Genomic DNA, 6,501 nt, shown 5'->3' with positions numbered 1-6,501 from the left:
CTGTGCGAAACTAAAAAATGAGGTCCTATCCCACTAAACAAATCAGGCTGTGTTTGGTTGGACAGATTGTCCCAACTTCTGCTTTGTAGAAGCTAAAAGCTAGCCAAAGGGGTAAATTTCCGAAGCAGCTTCTAATAATTTGTAGCTTTTACGATAGTACAAATTTCACAGCCAGGGTATCTCTAAATTTTACAACTTCTAAACCAACCACTTTCAGCTGTCCCCATAAAATTGATGGTATTTACCCACCAATGCCACTCTCAAGTCATACCTATTTGATCTATTTTTCTCAACTCTCACAGGAACGAAGCAAAGAACGCATCAGAGCTAGGGTTGGCCGCCGCCGCCCCTGCTGCCGCCAACGTCGCCGGCTCCGGCGATCCTCCGCCGCCGCCCGCTCCGGCGAATCTCCACCGCCGCCTCCTCTGTACCAAGGTAATTTACCCCCAACCTCCATACCGCTCCCTCCTCCATGCTCCTCCCTTCCCTTGCTGTTACCGCCAGCCCAGCTCCGACGAGCCGTCCTCGTCGGCGCACCGGCCAATTCTCTCCTGCCTCCTACCTCCTCCCCTCTTCCTTCATCCTCCCTCCATCCTCCCTCCATCCTCCTCCCTGCTCATCCCTTTTAGCCCACCTGTTCCCGGCGGCCTAGGTCCGGCCGACCGGCTGGCGGCACCAGCTCACCGGCCTCTTCCTCCTAGCCCCCCTCCCCAATTCCCTGGTCCCTCCTACCCACCCACCCCCCTCTCCTTCCTCCTCACCCTCCCTATTCCCATCCCCTGTTCAGGTTTCTTAGATTTTTTTTGTACATTTTTGTTTATGTAATGTTTAATTGCTTGTATACATAATATCTATAGAAGATAATGTTTTACTGCTTGTATACATAATATCTACAGAAGCTGAACATGATATAACTAATTTTTTAATTCATGTATAAGCTTGTATGACATGCCATCTATAAGGACAGCAAACAACATTCAAAAAAATTTCTTTTTTTTGCGGGTGAAAGAGAGTTTATATTAATCAAACAAAGGGTAGTTCATTCTTACACAAGTCAGGCACATCACCTGGCCCTGACCCGAGCCAAACAGCCGTGCGTTTCTCAGTTCTACCAAACAAAGCTTTTTAAAACTTTTGGTGTCAACTTTTTTTCATACACATTCTATATTTTTTGTATAAATAAGGAACTTTTCACACACACACACACACACAGAGAGAGAGAGAGATTTTGGTACGCGCAAAACTTGTGTCATTTTCAGTGTTTCCTTGTATTCCATTGCTTAATTGAATCAACGGGAAACTCGCCACGATCCGATAGTTATGAGTGTCATCCCACGAGCTCGGATCGTGCTGGGTCTAAAGCTAACTAAACAAGCTAAAAACAAGGTTGGGCCACAGCAGGAACGCAGCAAGCTTCTGGTCCATGCAGTCAACAACATTCAGACACATGTGACTTCTTATGTAGCTGCTGAAGAAATAAGCGAAACTGAAGAAAAACTTGCGGACACATCGAGGTTAACATCAACAGTAACCGGTAGAATGCTAGCTGTAACAACTGTCCTGAAATGAAATGTGTGGACTAGGTAATTCTTGCATTTGCTAGTTCAGACAGTACGTTTGCTTGTTCAGTCAGTATTAGTGTTTTTTTAGGGGACAGCCTTCATTGCAGTCTTTATTTAAGTCGGCAAAATAGGAGTACTCATGTATCACAAGACAGGCAAACTCAAAAACAATAGAACTCGGGTTGTCCTTCCGAACGACGCTTTCAGCCGAGACCAATTCCATAGCTTATGAAAAAAAAATGAAGAACATCTTGGTAATATTCAAGCATTAGCAAGGTTAAACACAGAGAACACCTTGAACACTCTGAATTGGTGTGTCCTAAACTCGTAATACTGAATATTGTTTTCGCCTGTCTGCTAGCTACCTTTACAAACGGTTGCTGAAAATCGCCCATTGTCACTTGAGAGCAGCATCAGCCAGCTGAGGTACCTAGACCATCTCGTGACAGTAGGAATGCATGGTGAAATTATCTCCTGTGCATACAGCATAGTCCTCAACAAGAGCGAGAGGAGGAAACACATTCCAGATCTAGCAGTAAAAAGAGGACCAGAGTTTTACTAGTCCTCAGCGCGTGAAGGATAAGGCAGAGGCAATCGGTGCGGGTCGGTAGATCGGAGCCTCCGCTCCCCGTCTTCCACAGAACTGAATCGCGGGGCCGGGGGTGATCCATGGGGCCACGCCGAACTAGCTGATAAAACAGGGGCGGAAGGGGGTGGGGGGTTCTACCTGCTGCATCTGCGTCCCCTCACCGGCCGCTCCCACACAGGCGGCTCTGCGTCTGCTCACCGTACCACATGCGCCCGCCGGCACTCGTCGAAGCGCTCCCCTCGATCTGGTGCCGGGGCGGCGCGGACGAGACCGCCGGGCTACCGAGAACCCTGAGGGCGCGGCCGTTGTATGTGTGATACTCCGGGTGGTGGTGGTGCGCGAGCTCCTCTCGGTGCTCCGGCAGCCGGACTCCGGCTCCCGTCGCATCCCAATCTAACGGCGGTGGCGGCGGATGCCACCTGCAGTAAGAATTACAAACTCATGCTCGCGAGAGTAAAATGCATTTTTCGCAATACGTTCCTCATTCATATCATAAAAATAGTACTTCCTTTGTAAAAGAATATAATATAAAAGCATTTAGGTTAATAAAATAGTGATTTAAATGATTTTATATTTTTTTAAAAGGGAAGTATAAGTCAGGTATTTGGAACGGAGGGAGTACATACCAACACGACAAAACTAAAAAATTTAGCAGGAGGCTATCCTTTGCATAAACAAACTCCAGTCAAAGAGTAATAGTACAAATAAAACTGAAGAATCCATTGAGTTTTGACACCATGTCTGCCGCCTACCTTTTGCATTCACAAAAGAAAAAAAAAATGACGAATCACCTTCACACCAGAGCTCGACGTGAACTTTTAAGGTGGCTTGCCAAAGACAAAACCATTGCCGTTGAACAAATCAAATCGGGACAACACTACAAAAACAACATCGGACTCTAGAGCTAGCACCCCCACAAGACTAAAACATCGACACATCACACAATCCACCATCTTCCATATGCCGCCGATGCAGATCACAATACGTATCCTCTCCTGGACTACCTCTCAAGCTCCGCGCCGGTGCCGGAGCAAACGCCTTCACAATGATGGAGCCCGGGGACACAGGTCCACCACAAAGATGTCGCCGCCGCCACGCCATCCTTACTTGAACAGACTAATTTTCAAATACATCCCCAATCATAGGACTGATAGTATCGTCAAAGTAGGATCTGAAAACTTTATTCAGGGCCGCCACTACCACCGCTAAAGTCACGACGATGAACAATCTAAAAACCTAAATTACGGGAGTCTAAAAACGATCCACACATGGGTCCGACGATACCCCTCACCATTAACGACAGAGGAAGCCGGCGTAGGGGCGCCGCCGGAGGGCAGCGGGGATGTTCGTCCCAATTGTACGTAGCCGACTGAGTAAAATGCATTCTTTGTCGATGAATTTGGGTCGAATGCTCAGTTTGGTCACTGTCAAGACTCAAGAATACGATAACTATGTATGCACTCCTCCCGTAACAACTATAAGACTTTTTTTATGCCTATGCAACACTAGAAAACATCTTATATTTTGATTCAGAAAAAGTATCTTTTAGCAATGATTATACAGTCACTGCCTAGTGGTATAGCTCAACATCAGAGCTTAGTTGACCAGTCAAAATATCAACATGTCACGCAATGGCGGAGCTACGTCACGGCCTGAGGGGGCCGTGGCCCAAACGAAAATTTCTCATTACTATGTAGAAGTGTCTCCTGGAGACTGCAACTCGACATAGAATTAGGCACGTCTTCAGACACAATGCACCAACGAACAGCCTGATCTTCATGCACCACCTCGGCCCCTTCTCAGTTCCTGTGGTGTGTAGTGTAGCCTGGCACTCTCGTAAAAAAAAAGCTGATGTGTGTGGGGAGAAGGCAAGGAGGTTAAAGTTGATGTATTCAACAGGGTTGCAGTTTACATGCAACAACGGTCTTCATCTTCACTCCCCACCATCGACAACACCCAGACTGCAAGATAGATCCTCAAAGCAACGCCTCTTAACATGGAAGACAAAAGTGCACCGTCATTGTTGTACCAGATCACTAGAAAGCAGTTTACCTGTTTCAACCGTGAAGGCATGTTCAAGAAAACTCCAAACATGTTTTCAACAAGAAAATGCATTTTTGTGACGAGTATAAGATTGGTTGTGTGCATCAAAATGATGCAGAAGCCGAGTGGTTATCCTCATTTTCTAGAAAAATGTTATTAGTGTATGAATAGGAACATGTACAATAGGAGTAGTTACACACATGTTATCAATGTAGTGATAAATCAGTTAATCCTACAGTATTGTTGCATAGCTAGTTGTGCAGAGATACACCATAGATGGTACAAATTTTACTAGTCAAAGAAACTTTTTCTTTTGTGAAAAGCCCATATACTCTCTCTCTCTGCTTCAAATTACTTCAAGTTCTAGCTTTGTTCTTAGTCAATCTTTTGTAAGTTTGACCAAGTCGACGGGGACTCGGATGAGTGCCCGCCTTCATGAGCTCCCGGAGGGTGACGATATGCAGCAGCGGTGCTCTATGAGGGCGGCCAAGCTTCAGGATGCTGCAACTTCTACTGGTATGTCTGTAAACATATCTAATTCTTTATTGCATTTTTCTAATGAAGAGATTATAAATAATGCAAACCAATTAGGAGTGTCACTAGGAGCTACTAATAGTGAGATTACCAATTCGGTCAATGATCTATTAGATTCGGAGGCGGAGCGTGTTTTAGAGACTATTCAGAATCTCGCAGCGGTTAAAGCGATGAATGATGTAGAGATTGATGCGTTAGGGGTTCGAGTGCTCCATAATCTGTGTGCGGATCTAGCACCCCCTCATTCATGAGTCTGAGGACGATTATATGCCCATAGAGAATGATGCTGGTATTACAGTTGAACCCGGTTATGAGGACCGGGCGTCAGAACCTAGTAAACCAAAACACAAGTGGAAACGGAAGATCTATCCCGATTCCGCAGTCCGTAGGAGTGCTAGAATTCGTACTACTAAAAAATTTCATGATGAATTATGAAAGGAATCTTTTGGAATAGCAGAGGTCTAAAGGACTTGGCTAAAAGAAGGTTTCTTGCTGAGGCAGCTTTAGAGCAGCGTCTGGACTTTATTGCTCTATCGGAGACTGGTAGAGAAAACTTTGCGCCCCGGTTCCTGTCTGCTCTTGTGGGTGGTATTGATTTCGATTGGCATTGCCTTCCCCCGCGAGGAAGATCGGGTGGTATCTTACTTGGTGTGAGATGCGATTCGCTTGAAGTCCGAAGTGTAGTGATGGGCGACTTCGCGGTGAAATTTCGAGTCCGGTCTAAAGTAGATGGTTTTAACTGGGCTTTGGTGGCAGTGTATGGTGCCGCACAGCCTGGGCTTAAACCAGAGTTTCTTGCGGACCTTGTTCGAATCTGTGGATCAGAACAGCTTCCACTTTTAGTTGGAGGTGATTTCAATATCATTAGGAGGAGAGAGGAGAAGAATAATGGTAACTTTGACGGCAGATGGTCGTTTATGTTCAATACCATTATTGAAAGCTTGGATCTGAGGGAGATAGAGCTTTCTGGTAGGAAGTTTACCTGGGCCAATGCTCTACCAAACCCAACTTATGAAAAACTTGATCGAGTTCTCGCAAGCGTGGAGTGGGAACAAAAGTTCCCTCTGGTTACGGTGCAAGCTCTCTCGAGGGGAATATCCGATCACACGCCCTTATTCGTGGATTCTGGGGAGCCGAACCACGTGGGTAACAAAAACACCTTCTCTTTCGAGATGTCTTGGTTCGAACGAGAGGGGTTTTTTGACCTGATTGCCAGGGAATGGGATAGAGGCGCAGGAGGTAAGACTGCGATCGAGCGTTGGCAGAATAAGATTCGGCACTTGAGAAGCTTTTTACGGGGTTGGGCTAAGCACCTCGGTGGTGTCTATAAGATTGAAAAGGATAGACTCCTTTCTCTTATACAGGCCCTAGACATCAAGGCCGAATCTTCGATCTTGTTGCCAGCTGAGCTACAGGTTAAAACTGAGGCGGAGACGAGGTTGAAAGAATTGCTCCGCGAAGAAGAATTGAAGTGGGCTTTGCGTGCTAAAGTCCGCAAAGTGGTCCAAGGGGACGCGAACACTCAATTCTTTCATCTAATAGCTAATGGCAAGCACCGAAAAAAACGTATTTTTCAACTTGAACAAGATGAGGGCATGATTTTAGGTCAGGATAACCTAAAAACATATATTACCGAGTATTACAAGCAGTTATTTGGACCACCGGAGGATAATTGTGTGTCCCTCGACGAGTCTAGGACTGAGGATGTGCCTCAGTTATCGGCTGCTGAAAATGATATTCTGGTTGCACCGTTCTCTGAGAAGGAGGTGTTTG

This window comes from Triticum urartu, chromosome 2A (genome assembly GCF_056163025.1).
Source record: "Triticum urartu cultivar PI428250 chromosome 2A, HENAU_Tu73, whole genome shotgun sequence".
In the NCBI taxonomy this organism is placed as follows: Eukaryota; Viridiplantae; Streptophyta; class Magnoliopsida; order Poales; family Poaceae; genus Triticum; species Triticum urartu.
This window is presented reverse-complemented; position numbering follows the sequence as displayed.